General features: G+C 40.5%; 1 protein-coding gene across 16 annotated transcripts in view; it reads right to left on the bottom strand.

The window, feature by feature from the left end:
* The window catches only part of CELF2 (CUGBP Elav-like family member 2), a 547018-nt gene that overhangs the window by 200958 nt on the left and 325957 nt on the right, over positions 1-20103 (bottom strand). The window contains exon 1 of one of the 16 annotated variants that reach the window (XM_021530965.3): positions 11792-13308. The exons of 14 other annotated variants lie outside the window; for them this stretch is intronic. The gene's annotated coding sequence lies outside the window, so the exon portion shown is untranslated. Of the gene's footprint in view, positions 1-895; positions 1056-11791; positions 13309-20103 lie in introns of those variants that run through there. One more of the 16 variants, XM_021530964.3, reaches the window with a different exon arrangement.

Below are 20103 nucleotides of genomic sequence, written 5' to 3' on the forward strand. Positions count from 1 at the left end.
TTATAATGAACATTAACTCCACATCCCCATTTCTGCTTAATTAAACCTCTGTCTCTGCAACCGATCAAGAGCAAACAGCAAAGGTAACAGGCACTAATTGGGCCCTGTGCAATTTCAGCCTCAGCTTGGAGCCCAAGTGGTCTGTCTGAACCAAAAACTCCAACAAAATATAAGTTTCTTTGCTGCTTCTCTCTCCAGCATTCCCAACAATTTATTCACTTAAAGCCAAATAATGTGTATGCATAATAAAAAAAAAAAAATTAAAAAAGGATCATATGAAAGCACTGCAAAATGTACTATGTGAAAGAATAAATTAAATGCCTTTTTACTGCTGTGCAGGTTGTCACTTCCTTATTATTTCTTATAGAATGTCAAGTAATAAAAAAAACCTTGAACCCCTAAGGAATTCAAAAAGAGACTCTCAGGAAACCTCCAGCTGGACATCTGACAGCCAGCTCCTGGGCATCTTTATTAATCTTCACCCTCTCCAAGAGAGGATCACCACTGTGTCAGCACAGAGTTAACCACAGAACCATGGAAGAGACAGAGAAGGAGGCAGCAAGCAACCTGCTCTTTAAAAACCACATAAAACCCCCATGAGATGCATCTACAAAAAGAGAAACCCTGGCGCTGTGTCCCAAATGTGTTTTGAAGAGCCCACAGCCTCCCTGTACAAAATGTCCCCCCATCCTCCTTGCAACACGCATCAGTCAGCCCCAAAGCAGCTCCATCTGAGAGAAACTGGACATGATGGAGCACAGACTGCTCCTACCACACTTACTGAGGGAAAAAATAAAAATAGAAGGACTTACACGCCAGAGGACACCAGATAATTTTACACTATTCTGTTAATGAATCTTTAAGACAAGATAGAATAAGAAAATGGTTAAAATACCTCACAGCCCCTCAGATGTGGAAGTGACAGCTGCAGCCTTTCTTCAAGTGCCTCACTTCATGAGCATGCTCCTCAAGGTTTCTCTCCGACCTACAACCTTTATCTGAGCTTCCTTTGTGGCTTAGCAATACAAGAACTGTCGCTCAGTCGTTACGCTGAAACCGCTCGCTCCCTGGTTAACTTTTTTTTTCCCCTCACCGCTGAAAGCTGCAAGTTCACAAATGTAGTAGACAAAAGCTAAGGAAAACACCCTGTGGTTCTCTACAAAAGCACAATAACCTTTAATACAAAAATGCATTTTAACTTGCGGCACACTAATAGGCAGTTGGGATTTACATGCACAGCAAGGTTCATCTTCAAAAAGCACCATTTTGAAGCTCTCTGAAGGAAGTGGCAAATACTGTGCACTCTCTCGCCCCTTCATGGGAGGCTGGCTACCAATGCCCTGAACTGAGAGCAGACCTTAAGCATAAATCACTTAATTACTCATTTTATTTGATACCCAAGTACCTCACGCTAATAAAGTTAAGCATTCAAGAATTACAATGTGACAAACTATACGCCCATCTCATAAAAAAAATATTACCGAAACAGAGCCAGGTCTGAAAGGCTCTCGACAATGTACGGTGTAGGGCTAATTTTAGATGATTCCTCAATCACTGGACAGTTTGCAGTGTACACAGCCAAGCCAGCTCAATCAACTGGCTTCTATCTCCATGACTCCAGGTCACATTATCTCATGAATGAACTGTTATGTAGGTCAGTCAAGAGTCATCTAATTGGATGCATGGTTCAGCCTTGGCATTTATGCTCTAGATATCAAAGCTGTAGACAACTGGGTAAGTCGAAAGAAAATATGAAGGAAGGGGCTGTGATAATTAGGTTTTGTTTCAGACAACAGGCATGAGAACAGATGCTGGCAGAAACTTGTATTTAGCCATTTTCATTCTAAGTGGACATAATGCAGGTGGAAAGTGCAGGAGCAACAGGCTCAGTAGCGAGGAGCTTTGCTGGGTCACAGGTTGGAATTTAGTCACAAATTAAGCTCTGTCCCTCAGCTTGGCTGGGAGGTACATTGGTCTCTGCTGAGGCATGTGTCAAATACGTGTCTGCTTACTTGCAGTAACTGATACTGCCGAGTCTCCTCGCAGAGGCCCAGAGCGGTCATCAGGAAGGAATATTTTTGGTTGTTCCCAAATCAAGGTGGATTCTAGACAACAACTGAAAGTTTCCATTCTCCATCGCCAATCTGAGTCACGCTTGTACTTAAATGTTTTAAAGAGCAAGGTCTTTGGGTAGACTTCCCAGCATGGCTCATGAACTGTTTATTTAGCTTTGCAAGCAGAAAGCTAACATAAAATACACTAGAGTAGTAATCTTGGTAATATTTGTGTAAAATGAAGAATATCAGACTGGAAATGCATGATGAAACTAAAGTGAAAGAGTTCTTGCTTTACAGAAATGCTTGACAGACATTTCTTTTCACTTCCCCTTCAATCCAAGCTATTCTAATTTAGATGCAAAAACAAAATTGCAACTGATTAAAATTGGGTTGGCGGTAGTTCCCGTATGAGGAAACACACAGCTCACAATCAGATAAAAGCCAAGCTGTCTAAATGCAGCCCTGCCTGTACTTCATAGCAGTGATCCAGCAGCTATTTACTAGTTATTTGTGTATTTTCATTTTTCAGAAACAGCTCACAAAGGATTTTCTCCTCCTTTGTGCTCCCCCAACTTTAAAAATAATTTCTAGAGTACAAAGGGTTAAAACTACCGAAGTGAAAGCAAAATGCCCAAGGCCAAGTTTTACTACAGCCTGTGTACTTGGTTGCATTTTCATTCCTGTGTCCTGACAGCTGTTGTCTTCAAGTGTGCTTCGACATGCCCAGTGCTGTTCCAGCAGTCTTTTTGTTTACCTCAGAGCTTGCTTTTAAGAGCTTTAAATCCTTGATGCATGTAGGTTGTAGAAGGAGGAGGCAAGAGATGACACTTATTATATGGGAGATATCTTTTGCTTTCTTGTGCCCCCACTTGTTCAAAACAGGGATTTTTAAAGGGATTCCAAAGTATCTTAAAAAAAAATAGTAAAGTAACCTTCCATGTAGCCCATTGGAACCTCGTCCCTGTCTCCAAAAAAGCCTTTGCTCCAATGTTCTTATGTCCCAGCAACAACTGCTTTGCACTCACACAGTGGGACTCCTAGGAGGATGTGAAAGGAGGTACAAACATCTGTTAATTAAGTCTCAATTTGCTCATGAGTAATACACAAATTTTACAAATGGGTATGTTGAAAAAAACAGCAGTGAATAAAGCTGGCCAACTTGAGTACAAGATAGAAGGAAGGAGACCAAGTTTCCTTTTTCTGGCTACTATTCTTGCAAATAAAATAAAAATAAAATAAAGGCTATACAAGTGCACATGAGATGTTGTTGACTTCTACTTTGCAAAAGACAAAGTCAGAATAATTTTCCAGAAAACAAACACAGATATCCATACAAACAAAACCCCCCACAAACTAGTTATTCATGAATAAAATTGCATCAGGTCCAATTTGTAAAACAGAGTATTAATGTATTTTTAATGGCTGAACCAAGGGAAGGTCATTATACAAAGTTTTAATTCTAGTACATTAGTGCTGCATTTATACATTAGCAGTTAGTGTGATAATGTCAAATTCTCCACTTGTTGTAACATCATAAGAAATACAGGATATTTTATATTCTTTTGGACAAAAAAATAATCAGATATTATTAAGCTTTCCTTCTGCAGTCATTGGGAGATTGTTTATGCTGCTGTATCAATTTTACATGCAAGATGAAAACTATAATGGAAGGCCAACAGATGTGAAAAATGTAAATCTTTGATAAATTGCACAATCAACAAAGGCAGAGAGGGTTTTGCTGCTATTTTTCAGTTGTGGTTGCTGTTGGGTTTCTTGTTGTTGTTGTTGGTTTGTTTTTTTTTTGCAAATGAAATCATTTTAATGCTCCTTGACCTGTCAATGCCATTTTTAATGGAATGCAGGAAATAAATTAATAGCAGTGAAAAAAACAAAAGTGAATGTGAAAGTCAGCTTGAGGAAACAGCCTCCTCAGAAGAGATGTTTTCTGGATTCTTGAAAAGCCACATGCAAAGTTCTGACACTCAGCACTGTTACAACAGGCTGATACTGCTCAAGGCTAATTTTGGGTAGTCCAGGATCAAAATTTAATGTGTTAAGGCCAGTATGCAGACACTGTGTATATCCACCAAAGGCAAAGTAACCTCCCAGGATTAGCACTTACAGCACAGACTATTCCCCTGAAGATCACACCTAAATCTTCCTATATGTAGTTTCTAAATCAAGATGGCTGTGTATTATATTACAAAATTTTAGCTTCCCCCCTCCAGCCTGTCTTCCTCATTCACTTTCTATAGATTATCATTTGGCAACATGAAAATTTCCTGAAGGCAATTACCTGGCTGCAATTCAAGGTATTAATAAAAATTGCAGTTTCCTTTGGCAGGTGGCTGTGCTTGGGAGGGGTAAAGGCACAAACACCAGGCAGGTGAACCTGTGCAGGCTCTGCCACGGCCCTTGCTCTGCTTTTGACTTGCCTCTGGGTTCCTTTTTGCTCCATCTGGGGGCTGGTGGGGCCCTGTGATTCTCAGGAGGTACCTGCTGCCTCTTGGATTGATTTTTTTGCCCCAGAGCTCTGGCAGATGATCTGCTGTGTGGATGATGCCAGGCTCTGCACGGCTTGGCTGTTGGGAAGCCCTGGGGTGTGGTTGGAGCTCATCACCTCTGCAGGCACATGGCTGCAATTTTGCTAAACCACATCCTAATGAAAAAAGGGAAACTAGGTCACAGTCTTTGCTTTCGCTAGTAAGCGGGTGAGGGTTTTGTTCTTTTCCTGACATTTTGTCTTTCCTGCAACTCTGCCACCTTTTCTCAGGGGTTGGCCTGATTCACCACTGCAAACCATCCCACCTGAAGGCAGGTGTAGCCTTGCTGTAGTCAGACTAAGAATATTAGAGAATTTTGACCACTGTGCTCAGGGCAGCATGGAGCTGATTAGACCAGAAATCCTCAAACGTTTCTGAGTCATTGGTGGCAAAGATGCCACCAAAAATTGGACCAAAGCAATGTTGGATCACATCTGGGCTTCGTCATCTTCAGATGGCTGCATCTGTGGCCCTGGCTACCACTGATACCTATCTTTATTATTTTATTTTATTATGAAATGGCTTTTTCCCCCAACCCCCCTAAAAGCTATTAATGGAAACCACATAAGTTTTGATTAGTTTACATTATCTTTCCCATGATTTTCCTAACCCATTTCTTTACCCACACTGTTAAAAAACTGCCCTACCTTCCATACACTAACTCTTTATAGTTGCTTTACCTTTAAAATACTTTATTTTCACACACTTTATTTTTTTGTTTGTTTGTTTTGGAAGCAGGTGTTTATAGACTTACAGACACAGTAACGTTGCATCAATGTTTTGAGAACTGATTGACTCTCTAGTCACTTTAAATGCATAGGTGAATGGAATATTTCAAAGATTTCTTCCTTTTTAACAGATATCCAGTGCTACCATCCCTTCTTGTAGGCATTGAACTCATGCCATTATCACTCTGAAAGAGATTATACTAATTCTCTTGTCTGAAAAAGTATGTAGGCTTATGCAAAATAAAGTAAAATTTATCAGTAAAGAAGCAGCTGACATCTTCATGGGGCCCACTAACTATTAACTAAGCATGCAAATGGACAGCATATAATAAAAGACCTTCTTTTGGGACAATTTATGCAATTATGAATATGTAAGTTGTATTTTCATGTTCTGGTTTGACCTCTGTTTACTGAAATATTGACAAGGACACATATTCTGACTGCAAGTCATGTTTTCCATGCATCCAAAAATACTCAGTACAAATCAAAATCTAAACTGGAAGGACACAACCAATTATATTGCATGGGAGCCTTGGGTTTCCCTTATAAAAATGGGCAAAGTAAGTTTTCAGTCTATGTGGCTTCAAAGAAAAAAAATTAAAATATGAAAGAAAGTTTCTAAGAGAAAGAAATATAAATAGTTAGACTTTTAAGTTCCTTTGTGTCACAGAAATCTATAAATGGTATTTCTCCATCAATTTAAAGACTTCTAAAGGCATATTATTTCCAATCACCTGAACTTAGCAGCATCTTCCCATTTTGCAAATTGTTTTAGCTTTCTCTAAGCTCTTTGATTGTTTTAATTTGCAGGGACACATGAATGGAAGCCTTCTTTTCTAAACACACTGCAAGCTCCATCCAACACAAAGATCAGTGCTAAAGCTGTTTTATGTCAAAGTCTGACAAGGAAGGTGTCCTGGTGGGACTGACTATGGAAGAATTGTGCCTATTTTAGTTTATTTAGCTTTTAAACACACAGCTTCACAGAAATGCAAAATTGCCCCCTGAATCCCCCCAGAAGGCAGCCTGAAGTGGCTGCAGCTGGGCTCCCAAGGCACTTGCAGGCAGATCAGGAACACATGCAGACAGCAGTATGTGCTACAGAATGGTGCACCTCACAGCTCCTATCTCCAGCACTCCAGCAGTGAGGTAACAAAGGTGATTAATATCATGGAAAGAAATCAGAAAGCAGGAGACTAAAAGGGAATATAATAGAATAAAATAAATAAAAAAAAAACTCCAACCACATTTATCTCTCTAAGTTCCATCAAAACCCAACCTGCACAAACTCTCTCCTGGCTCCTTTTGCTGTGAAAGTTTTATGCCAGAGCTGTTTGTTGCACTGGGGGAAATGCAGCTGGAAAGGAGATAAGAAAGGCATGAAAATGGAAGGCCTTATGACAACCAAGCTTGGCTTTGTGTAAGGATCACGTTACACTGGATAAATCAAGTGTAATGGTATGTGATTGGGGCAGGTAAAGACAGGAGCACTAAGGAGTACAGCTGTGGTTTAATGCTTTCCTCAGCACGCTGGCAGCAGGGTTTCCTTATCAGCCCAGGCTCGCTGACTATCACAAACCTGAGCCAACCAGGAAAAATTTCCATTACAGAATATTTATAGGGCAAAAGGTTAAGTAATACTGAGAAGTGGGACTGAACTCGCTGCAGAACGCAGTGAGGTAAAGAGACCTGGAAAAGTTGAAAAGGCTGAATTTTGGTACAGAGCAAATGCTAGGAACAAGTTTATAGAAAAAATTCATCATTCGGGCTTAAAATTCAAACTGAAAGCAGGAGGTCACAAAAACTTCTAGGAAAAAACCAGAATTTCTAGTGAAAAATGAGATTATTGAATATTCAACTTTGTCCAGAAGAACTAGGTTTTAAAAGGGCCTGAGACTGAGCACTGGTTACTTCCTGTATGAAGAGTGAAAAAAAAAAATCTTATAAAAATGGTATTTTTAAGCCCTGAATTATTTTGGGAAGGGCAGAGATAATAATGGTGATTGTAGAGAATTATATTGGTAATTCTTCTCCATATCTAACAACTTAGATATAAGACACAATGATCAACCAACGTAAAAGGAAAAAATTCACACAATACTTGGGATTGGAAGCATTTTGGAAATTGGTAAATTGATTTTTAAGATTATTTGAAGCTTTTAAAAGCAGAACTTGAACACAAGTTCAAGTGCACTGAAGGCTATAAGATTTTCCAGTTTTTAGCCCAAGACTTTTGACAAGTTAATAAAGAAGGAGAAAATATCATATTTGGTTTTTTCATTAAGGTGTTTATGCACTTGAAATAAATACACAGCAAATTTCAAACTTCCTTTTCACTTGAGTGTCTCAATATTTTTTTTTTTTTAAGCCTATGATCTTGCAGTGAAATTAGTAAGCAGAAACTCATCATTAGATTTACCAAAAGATAAGTTTTAACTGATGAGACCCAGATGGGAAGCATTATGTTCATACTGTAGTTTGAATCTAAATGTTAAAAACAGGAAACCAACTGAAAATTCAGTTTGGTGGTGCTTTTAATGCCTTCTTGCTAAACTTAATAGTTTTGCATTGTGCAATAGGAATCAATGAGCAACAACTGCTGCACCTCTGCCTGAATTCTGACAGATGAAACAAAGTTCCAACAGCAGTATTGAAATTTCTGAATTTTCAAATAATTTACTTTAACATTGTCTCAAAGCTACTATAGAAAACTGAGAATTAGGTTCATGTGTGAGTGAAAAAAATCATAGAATTGTAATTGGATATAGTTGCACTTGTAGGTATCACGTAAAATTTGTATGAAAATAAAATACTTCTGTAAAGTTGTGGAAAGATAAGCTGTTTACAAGCTATTAGATGCCTGAGGTTTTGACACAACATTTGTCATTTTGCAGGGGTTCTGCGAGGCCTTCCCACCTCAGCAGCACAACAACATTCTCTTGTCCTTTTCACCCAGCTCTGCAGACCTTAAAGCTCAAAACAAGCACAGATAGCAAGGAAGGCACATGCTCATGGCTGCAGGCACCTGTGGCATGGTGCATTCTGTCTTCATGCTGGAACAAAGCTTCACATGTGAAAGTGAAGAACACAGCAGCACAAGACTCCTGTGAGTCACCACCACAACACCACTGTCCTTTCTTCTCCCCTAAAATATTTGGATTATTGGAAAAAAAAGCAGCTCCCAGTGTATTGCACCCCACAGACCTGCTCTTTAAGCTGATCCAACATACTTTGAATAAGGTTTTATGAAGGAAAATGCCCATGAGCTGAAACGTAAATCTTCCTGGAAGCATGCACCAGGTCTTTCCTTCGTCTGTCAAGATGTCAGGAAGGTTTTGTAAGATGGGATAATGCAGGTGTTTTCTAGTTCTTGATATTTTCCTGTTCCTTCAGCAGGATTTTGAAAAGACAGTGCCTTTTGCTAGCTGCAAGAGCAAGAAAGTCTCAGGACAATTCTTTAGGAAAGAGAAGGTTTGCCATTCACCAAAGACTCAGCAAGAGCAAGGCTGCCCCTCCCATTGCTGCCTCTCCCTGGACTCTCTCCACCCTGCATAATGCTCACACATAAAAGAGTAGAAAACTTCCATCTCTCCCATTGTACCATCTGCTTTCCCAAAAATCATGAAGCAAAGAAAAAGAACCTGAAAGCATGGAGATAAAAAATGAAAAGAAGCTGAAAGTATTTATTTCAAAACTTGAGTATTTAAAGCATCACTCATTTTGTCCCCTCCAGTTAATGAAGGGACAGGCAAGGTGAGATGCCTCTGCCAGAAGATGAAAACCTGGCAGGTCCCCTGGACTGTCCTTTCACCTGCAGGGCCAGAGACAACAGAGACAACCCTGAGTTCAGGGCCTGATCCAGCAGCTAATATTGCCTCATCTTAGCAAAAATATCCAACAACTGATGGACATGAACTTTTTCTGACATGCATCCCTCCCACAAACCAACCAGATGCCCACTATTCTCTCCAGTCATCTGCTCTGAGCAGCGAGCTTTTGTACAGGTCCAGTCTAATGCCTCACAAAGCAACAATTTTTAACACAAGAGCAAAGCTCTACACCAAATCTGGTCATTCTTAAGACTATTTCCTCCTACAACCAAACCAACTCATACACCCTCACATGGCTACAATTTAAATGCTACTGCAAAGTTTGGCTGCCTCCACAGATCACCTACAACACTCATGGTAGCTGGTAAATAAGATTGGGCTGCACATGGCCCAACAACAAATCCAGAGATCCTGAGGAAGAACAGCAGGTGCAATGTGGAAAGCAGAAAAAAAAAAAGTAGCAAGTTTTATATTGAGGTTAAAATTTAAAATGTCTACTTCAGAGAGGCTGCATTAGGTTTATGCAGCACAGCAAGCACCTGATGTTAGTACACTGGCTTTTCAAGAACTATATGTAAAACTAAATTATGTGATTCAATTTTAACTGAAAAAAAAAAAAAAACAAACAAAAAAAACCCAAAAAAAAACCCAAAACAACAAGCACAGAGCCACAAAGGGACACAGTCAACAAGCAAATAAAATATGCCTTGATGAGGTAAACACAGAATATAAAATAAAGCCACCAACCCAAAGAGGCCCAAAGAACTCTTATCTCAGTGGACCCAGACAGCAGCATCTGTCCCTGTCAGGAGCTATCAGGAAATCTGGCTCACCCTGGTCCCTACCTGGTGGCAGCAGAGCAGACACATGCATGGCATGGCAGACAAGAATTCAAGAAATCATACTCTATACCACTCACAGCAAACCTTCCAAAACATCCAACTCCTTCCCCATAGGAAACCTGAAGTATGACACTCACTTCTCTAATTTTTTTGTCCAATAATGAAGTTTAGCACTTCTGAGAAACACCCAGAATAATGTTGCTTCAGAAAGTGCAAGTAAATAACAAGCAGTATCTTCCAGCCCACAGGGTAATAAGTTACACCCAGAATCCTATTTAGCACTTTACATAATTCACAGTTTCTCTGGTTACATACTTTGTCAAATATGACATCCAGCTGGGAAAGTTGGTCCACTTTATTGTCATATGGCAGTTGCTTGCTTTATATCATCCAAATATCAATTAAAAAGAAAAAGCAGAACTGTAAGGCAGCTATCTTCATATTTTCATGTCACACTTGCATACATGCACACAAATACTTGCTGTCATTCAAAGAGGAAAAATAACCCTGCCTGAAATGTAAACCAACTTTACACTGTTAGGCAGCAAGTGTAATTTCCAAAAACCTTGAAAATGAGAACAATGAACAGACATACTTAAATTCTGCATCATCTATTTTAATGGTGCAGTTTTTAAGATAGCAGAAATTAAATCATAATATGCTGTCAAATAACAGATCTAGCTCCCAGAAGTCAACATGCCAGCATTTTAGAAACACAGCATATGGATATAAAGTCTTTGTGGATACATATGCACTTAGCAAATATTAGAAAAATCACTCAGAATAAAAATGCAAACTTGCTGAAATTACTAGATGCCTTGTGTTATTAATTTCTAATTCTAATTGCTTGATTTAACTCATTCAGCATTTATATATGCACCAGTACACTACTAAGGCAGTTACAATTAAAAAAATCCCATTCTTTTCCCCAGAAAAGTAATGGATTCTAACAGTTGTTTTATTGCAATGAGAGATATTACTCCTAACTCCAGGTTATAATCTAAGTGGATCCATTGATCACTTGCAAAAGGCAACAAAAAGAAAGTTTTGCTAGATGCTGATGGCAAGTAAAATCCTGACCAGATTGTCCATTAGTGCCAGTGGAAATCCATCCAGTATCCAAGCACTACACAAATATTTTGCCACTGGCTAAGTCAGAATCATGGCACATAAAAAGTAAAAAAATACCAGGAAAGGCCACATAATGAATGTACAACAAAACCATATTGCTTTATACGAATGCAGCAAATTCATTACAAAGGATTTTACCTCCCACAAAATAAAACAGGCATAAAAAAGAACAGAGGAAAAGATATGTATCTGAGGAGTTACCTGAGGTTTCTATACTATTTTTCATGCCTAGCTCTCACAGCAGGTTACAAGTGTAAACGGAATCATCTGTAACCTACAGATGGACGGAATAAGGTTAACTAGGGCAACAGAGAAAGTCAGCAACACATTCCACAGAAAAAACTGCCTCTAACATGCACTGCATTAACAAACAGCCTTTGGAAAAGTAAATTTGACACCCATGGGGGATAAAAAAGTTTAATTAATTAGTGGGGTGTGCCACTATCCATTTAATGCATGCAGATCCCTATGGTTTAAATCTGAAGTTACATATGTGTATTGTATACACACAGTGAGGCAGTTTAGAGGGGAAAAATGGAAATTAGATGAGGAAAAAAAATTGTGCTCCTTAACTCAAGCACTAAAATCACTACAAAAGAGTAACAGCTATGAAATATTTAAGAGTCAACATTAATATCATTAGACTTCAAAGGATATCACCTTCTCAGCGCCAGCTTCTTGCATTGATCATCTGCAGAATGAGCAGCTTCACATCAATTTGTTTGCAGAAGCTTCTTCCAAGTCACATCAGCCAGAAATGAAACACTGGAATCCTCTAAAAGCCATAAAATGTCCTTGCAGAGATCGGTTCTGCACCTTCTCAAGCCCACCCCTGTATTTCTCAGGAACTTTGTAAATAATTTAATGTTTCCATGGGGAGAATAGGAATGCTCTATAAGAACAAGAAGATATTAAATGCTAACAAGGAGATAAGAGGCTTTTGAACATGAAAAGTTATATATTTTCAAAGCATTTTTCCAGTTTTCACACAGTCTTTTCTTCATATGTAACTGCGGTGGGTAGAACAGCAGTAAACATTTAAACTGCATTGCATTATTGTGCATAATAAGAGCTTGACATTTTTATTTTCTCCAAGGAGAAGCACTGCCTATATGCTCTCTAGTGGATGAACAGGGTTTTTACAAGGTCCCTCCTTCCTCCTCCTTTAAATGTGATCATATATGAATTGAAAGGCTTTTATTCTGCCAGAATCCCCGTCCAAGGTTTTGTGTTTCTCTAGCAACAATGACACACTAACAACTGAAGCAGGGCAGAGAGCAGCTTCTCCCCCATCTCTCTACAGCATCAGGTGCCATCTGTGTCAGAGGAGTGGGAACACCACATAACTTTTGACCTGGACATTGTCAAGGACCAAGAGTAAATGGATAAATATAAAACTCTTTTAAGACATGTTTTGAAGTGTATGTGTGCCATGGGTATCCATACAGGAAGTCCTTCAGAGACAATTCCAGAACTGCACAAGTAACTTCATTCACCCAGAAATCAAATACCAAGTTACTGTGGTATGAATTCACCACGGAGTCCTTCCCATGCTCCCTGCCTTGCATCCCTTCTGTGCCTCACTTCTCCAGGGCTCACAAATCCCAGCTGGAAGGGAGGAGGCTGTTAACAAATTGTTTCCTAGAAAGAGTTTGTTTCTCACACTGAAAGCATGTTGGGGAGGGATGCAAGAAGGGACCCAAGTGTGACCTAAATAAAGACCATCACAGTTTCATGAAAACCGGCTCCCTCACACAAAATAGCCAGCAGTTGGGAAGTTCATATGATGATTCACTGCTGCAAAAATAGGTATCTGGGCTTTAACCATTTCTGGGTAAACTGAAGGCTTTCAGTAAACGGAAAGCTTTAGGTTTCAGGAGCAATGGCCTTTCATCAGTCTGTTAAAACAAGCTACCCTAAAGATCGTCAGAGTTTTCCTTTTCTAGCAGAGGAATTCTGCAAGAAACCCCCTCCCCTCCCAGACAGCAGGTGCATAGGCTGCAAGAGCCCATTTTCCTTTAGATTAGCTGTATGCCTCACCTCTTAAAAATTTATAAATCACTTAGCTTTCCAAGACCCAAATTCCCAATAGAGTAACTGGAATTACAGCCATGCTAGCAGTAAAAGAGGGGAGAGTTTGTTAGAGTTGGCATAATACAGTGACCAGTACTATAAATTACTTTTGGAAATGGCTGTTAATGCCCTTTCTGTGCAGGCTTGGGGGATACTGTTCTCTCTGCAGTCCACTTCTGTGGAAATTAAGAAATTTAAGTCATCTGAGTGAAGAATATAGGCTTCTGCTCATCTGAAAGCATTTTTTTCCACCTAGAGGGCATAATCACCAATTACATCTAGAGAATATAAATTTAATTATTTTTATTAGCTAATATGGTTTCTATCAGCAAGGAAAGAAAATGCATTCTCAGAACTGTGATCAGAAATTAGCATGTTCACAACAAACAGCTAATCCTTGCTAGAGGAGGCACTTCTTGGGACAGGTCCTTTGAGCTGGCTGATGAAGAGGCCCTGAAGGAGGCTTTGATGAACAGTGAAAAAAACAAAACTGCAACAACAAAGAAAACCCTGAAACCCTTCTTCATTCCTTCTCATCTCACCTTTTCTTTTCTTCCTGACTCTGATTTCTGAATTTTAAAAGTCTTCAAAAATATATTTTTATATTTTGTACATTCTGCACACTGAAAGCCATGTATCTCCCCCTTTTTGGCTTTTGAAGTCTGACATTTTTGTAGACTGCCTTACTCCGGGACTTCAATTTTGTTTTACTTTGAAAATATTCATTAAAACAGCACATTTTTACATGCCTCCCTTTCTTGGTTTATACCCACATCCCTAGGTCTTTCCACAAGTCATCTTGCCCCATCTCCCAGTTGACTCCTTCTCTAATCAGTGGACAGAAACTGCCCCTCCAAGGCCATTTTTCCATCTGCTGTACACCAGTGGCTCAGGAAGAGATGAACATCCAGCCCTGGGATGCCCTTCCTCCTCGACCAAGGGGCACAGAAGAACCCAAGATTATAGACTCAGATTTTTGAGTTGGCTGCTTGAGCCAGGGCCAATAATTCCTGTTTTAAGCCCTAAGTGTCTATGAGCCACTGTGATACAGGGATCCATATGTAGGAAACCACCTCTGTAGCACAACCAAGCATGGCATGGGTACAGCACTGTGGGGAGGTGGTGCTGCAGCTGGGCAAGATGGAGTTTTGCTGATTATCATTTTGCTAAATATCACCTGGGGCAGCAAAGAGACACCAGTGCTGTATTCTGCAGTAGGCACAGCTCTGCTGAGGGCTGACACTTGGGTGGTTCACCCCACAGCCTCTGCCATTGTGTCTTTTGTCAGCACGACCCGTGGCAGTCAGGATTAAAGCCTGCTGAAGATGAACCTCTGAAAGCAGCACAGACACAACCCTGGGTCTATTAAGTGCCAGGAACCACCTGCTTAGCATTGCATTCTCTCGAAAGTACAACAATCCATCAGGTTTGTCTTTTCCTTGCAAGCATCTCTAGGGGAAAGTTAGAAACACAAGTGCTGCAGTGTGACCTTCCTCCAGCTCCAACTTTTTCCTCTCTCTTTACTTCTCCCTCGCTCTGCTCCAGAGAGGTGCTGCCTGACTCGAGAGCTGCAACCAAAACTGTGCTGCAGCACCTATGTGCAGGGTGAATCAGCACCTTTCCCCCCCAGAAAAAGGCTGCTAGGGGAGCTGGGGCAGTTACATAAGGCTGCAGCAGCTCAGGACAGTAGATGTCTGAGAGATGAGGCAAGAGCAGCACTGGCAAAGCTCATCAGGTGCCTCTCATGGAGACCTTGCCAGGTAACCCTTTAAAAGCACAGGCCACACTGAGCAGTAACTCACATTTCTCACCTCTTTACAGCAAAAGCCAAATGACTTCCAGCCATGTGTGAGGTGGTGGAGTTGGAGCTCCCTTCCCACTCCTGGCCTGTGCAGGAAGCAGCCGCTAATTGTCTAAGAGCTCTGGAGTGATGAGGGGGGCTGACAACCCCTTCGAGGCATGTCCTGGCTCCTCCACACACCACTGAGACTGAGACTGAGGGAACCAGGCTGCACCTTGCTACAGGAGCTGTGTTACTCCTTAAGCATCCCTGAAGGCATCATTATATCCACAGTCATTAGGGCTCTCTCTGCTCTATGGGAAGGGAAAAGGTGACTAACGACTGCCATAGGAACACCCGGCTAAGCTCTGCACCTTACCCACTGCACTCCGAGCTAGAGCTGGATCATTTGAAAACACCCAAACTGTCAACCCTCTATCACATATTATTTTAATTGACTGCCATTTCGGAAACATCTTCCAACCTGGGAGTTTGCATCCTACTTCCAGTCTGCAAAGTCATCACAAATCCTCCCAAGCGTTTTCCATTTTCCATATTCCTTCTCGGTTTTTAAGTTTTGCATTTATATTTATTTCCCAAACCTCTCACAAAGCTCCCCTCAAAGGGGGCTGGAATTTGCTACTCAGAAGCACGGTATGCATATTTGTATATCAATGCTGACCACATTCACAAGAGACTGCTTGTGATCACTACTAACACATGAGACAGGAGGATTTTCCATGTGACTTCTTTTTTTTGGTTAGTTTTTTTTGTTTTGGTCCTGTATTGTTTTTTTGAGTGGTTTTATATTTTGTTGGGATTTTTTTTTAATCACAATGTAGTAATTACAAATCCTGGGAGGAGATTTACTATCTGCTTTACTGTCTCTGAGGCTGCCCTTTTTTACACCTTTAAACACATCCAGAAAACCTGTTCTTCACTCCCTGCCAGGATCTTTCTGCTTCACCACTCCCAACACATTCCTTTTTTGTCACTCACTCCCCATTCCTGCTCATTTGTTTTAGTAGTTCTTCCCCAGGATTCTGCAATTCTTCAAACAGTTCCTTTTGGAGGGCAGCACCTCTTTCACTACACCAAAATCCCTCCTGAAAACACATCTGCTGGAGCTGTTTGTAAGAAATTAGTCCTGAAAATTGTGTCTCTCTTTATATACACCCGTGTGCCAGTTCTCCAAGCCCAGATTCACCTACCCATGTGCACTCTAGACTTCAGCTGAGAACAGCGGATTGAGAAGGGGGGAGAAACACCTCTGGTGGATCATTCTGAACACCTAAGATTTAATGTAATAGAACTATTAATAATACATAAGAAAAGAATTATCCAGAGCTTCTTAGTCAGAAAAATCTACAGCTCAAGTCCCATCTGAATCAAAGAAAGAGGGTTTTTTTCCTGTTCACTGGGACATGAATTAATACCAAGTACATAACCTACATTTCCAGTTGAACGTGCAGCATTGCATACAGCCCTCGCTTTATATTTTAGCTCCATCTTCCAAGTATAATCGTCTTAAACTTGCACTGAAATGCACTTGTCATTTGCTGCCCATTGTGACAACCATCAAGGCTTTTTATTTTTTAAATCCTGTTCCCTGTTCTGTTGTTCTGAATCATTAACCCCATCTCCAATTTTAGTATTTACAGCCCTAAATTGGATGGATGGCTTGTTTTCAGCACAGGAGCCCAGATCGCAATTGCTGGTGTCTCTCTTTCTCTTCATTTTTAGCACGATGTGCACAGGGTTGAATTCTCCAAGTGGTGGGAGGCAAAGTGCTTAATGTACAAACCGGACCACATCCTCAGCCCTGGCCTCAGTGGGGCCCTACATCATTAAAATTAGGCACTTAGTTAAACGCTTTGCTGAATCAGTGCCAACAGCCCAGAGCCTAAAAGCCCTGAGCACCTTCTTTAAAAGCAGATCTCCTCCCCACTCCATTCCAGTGCAACCAAAAAGTTTCCAGCGCACACGAACTTATCTTTGCTCTCTCAAACGCTGTCTAATTCAAGCTTCTAATCTTGTGGCTTTTTATCTTATTCATTGCTCCCTGAATGTGGAATTCACTATCTATTTTCAAAAGGGAAGTAAGTACAACCACTGTTTCCTAGACAACAGAAGAGCAAAATTAACTCTTCCCTCACCCCTCCCAAAACACAGACAGAAATATTAAGTTTTGCTATGAACCACAGTCAAGAGGAGCTACCTCTGAAATAACTGAGGTTATAAAGCAGTGCATGGGGGGAAGAGAGAGTGCCACACTGCTACGTCACCTTGCCTTTCATTCCACAGACCTTCACAAGCAAAACACAATTAGCCTTGGCTACGGAATCTACAGACTCATCTTGACTTATGGTAATTAGAGCAGAGAAAAGAAACTCCAAAAATTTTATTCATCTAGCATGGATAAAAATTCCTGCTTTTGCAGCAGGGCACACAAATAGAAAATTACAATTTGTCTTTGCATGACATTTCTGTACACACCAGCAGTGATCTCTTCTCTGAGGTCACCAGTGAACTCTCCAAGGCAATGGCCTGAAGTTGTGTCAGGGGAGGTTCAGGCTGAATATGAGGAAAAGTTTCTTCCCCCAGAGGGTGGCTGGGCACTGAACAGGCTCCCCAGGGCAGTGGTCACAGCACCAGCCTGACAGAGTTCAAGAAGGGCTTGGACAATGCTCTCAGACACAGGGTGTGACTCTTGGGGTGTCCTGTGCAGGGACAGGAGTTGGACTCAGTGTTCTTTAGGGGCCCCTTCCAACTCAGTATATTCTGTGATTCTGAGGTGCAAATCACAGAACTACAAAGAAACAAAGATCAAATTAAGCTGAGTCTACCATATTGCTAACTCTGTGATGGGCATCCAGCAGCATTACTGGTCTGGCTAAACTTTTCTACCTTTATAACCTGGAATCCAGTGATGCCTCATGCTGGGGAACCTGTACCTGCTTTTATATTATGGCTTTATGAAACTGCTGAGCTTTCTACTGCTGAGTAGTGCTGCACTACTCTGAGGCGACACTAGAAGGGAATAAGCATTTTTAGACACCAATAAAATGAAACTATTTCAATTTATTTTATATTGTAGTGCTTAGTGGTTAGTTTTATGAGCCTTGAGAATCCTGAAGTCTTTTCATGGTTGTGTTTTGTAGACATTTGTTTGGGCTGTGCCCATGCACAGCCTTACAGCCCAGACCAGAGTGAGCCTTGAGACAAGCCACAACCAAATAAAAGAGATTTGGGGAAATGTTTATAAGTGATGTGAAAAAAAGATTAATTTTCTGTGTCGGGGAAAAACTCTGGAGGTACCATAGAAGTCCTCTGCAGGTATGTATTGTGTAGTATCACAGTCTCCAAGTCTGACCCATGATCATAGCACAGTTCATATAATTTATGGATGTTTTAGAGGTGAACATCTACAAGATAAAGAGCATTTGCAGAATGATTGGAACAGGAAATATGAGAACATTATTATAGACTTGTACAGTTGAGAACTTGGTAATATCAGCATCTCCTCTGTTTCCCAGGACATGGTGTCTGGCGTGAAGAGAGATAACACATCCTTTATTACAGACATATTTGGAGTTTTTTGCTACCTTCCCCTAGCCCCAGTGTACAACACAGAAATCCATCATGCTTCCCAGCCTCTTTCCCTTAACCAAAAACATGGATGCTTGTGTAGAGTTGCATTGGTAAAAGAGGAGATAAAAAACAACAAAGGAATAAGAAACAAATGCAAGTGTATGTTGCAAAGGAGGGAAGAAACAGGTTTCTTAGTAGTTACCTATAAGTGCTTAAATACAGGTTTGGAAACAACATATTCATATAAACTGTATTAGAGCACTTGTACATATATATATTCAGGCACATTTTCCTCCTTTCCAGGCCATGCAGATCTGCAAGCTGCCCTGAATGTCAGAGATATCCAGGGAGGGCTTCAGATAAGAATTTTAGACTTAAAAGTACAACTCACAAAATGCATTATTTGGCTGTCAAACCAGGACTTGCTAAATTAATGAAGCATTTTAATTCCCAGATCAACAGAAGCAAAGTTAATTTTGTGAAAGTGTGCTAGATTCCAAACCTATTACTATTAAGACTAACTTAAACCTCATCTACATTCTTCAGGGAACAGGAGAAGAGAATAAACAGAGGTGAAATTAAGCACAAATGTGAAGTGGGTTTTTTTTTGGTTTTTTTTTTTTTTTTTTTGACTGCAGTAATTTTGAGGAAAGAAACTTAGAGGCCTGTTAGCACTAATTCTTAATAGATCAGTCCATTTTACTGCAGACTACCAGATGCCATTTTCTTTATGCACATTTCTTTTTTTTCCCTTTTCACTGTAAAATGACCAGCAAATGCATTTGGTTTTGCAGAGGTTAAGCCTACATCTCCCAAATTATTATTTGAGTTGCAGGAGCTATTCAGACCTTTCATGGGTCAGGGTCCCCAGAATTAGGTTTTGTATAAACACAGTACAAGGAAATGGCCTTTTCTCTAAAGATCTTGCACAGTCTCAGGTCTAAAATGAGTCTGAAATGAGAAACAAATCTACTGAATAAAAGGGAGAAATGCAGAACTGAATGCATAGCCTTCCTTTAAAGGAACAATTTTACTTTCTATTTAGGAAAGGTATGATGAATTTGATGTTCTAAGACAGAAAGTCTTGGGAAAGAGGGGCAGTGATGAGACGAGAAGAGACATATGATCTCTACAGGCCAGAGAAGATTTAATTTTGAAGATTTGTCTTGCAGTGTCCTTGTGAGTCCTGAGCTCACTGGCTTTGAGACAGAGGGATGGAAAGGCTCTACTCTTTCCAGCATTGCTCAGGGAATCACCTCACAATCTGGCAAGCAGGTGACTTGCTTGACATGGGGACACCAAGATTCAAGTTCCTCACTCAAATCAGGCCAGTGCAGACATTGGCCCACTTGGTAGCTTGCTAGCTCACCTAGATCCATCTTTCACCTGCTTCCACCCCTGAGCAAAGGACTGCTCCTTACCAGACTTCTACAAAACCAGCTGGACAACACAGACATTTTGCAATAATATTTTCACCACAGGGTCCCAAACCACATAAACCGTAAGTATCCATCCTCACTTTCAGCAT

Source organism: Lonchura striata, chromosome 5, assembly GCF_046129695.1.
Source record: "Lonchura striata isolate bLonStr1 chromosome 5, bLonStr1.mat, whole genome shotgun sequence".
Taxonomy (NCBI): Eukaryota; Metazoa; Chordata; class Aves; order Passeriformes; family Estrildidae; genus Lonchura; species Lonchura striata.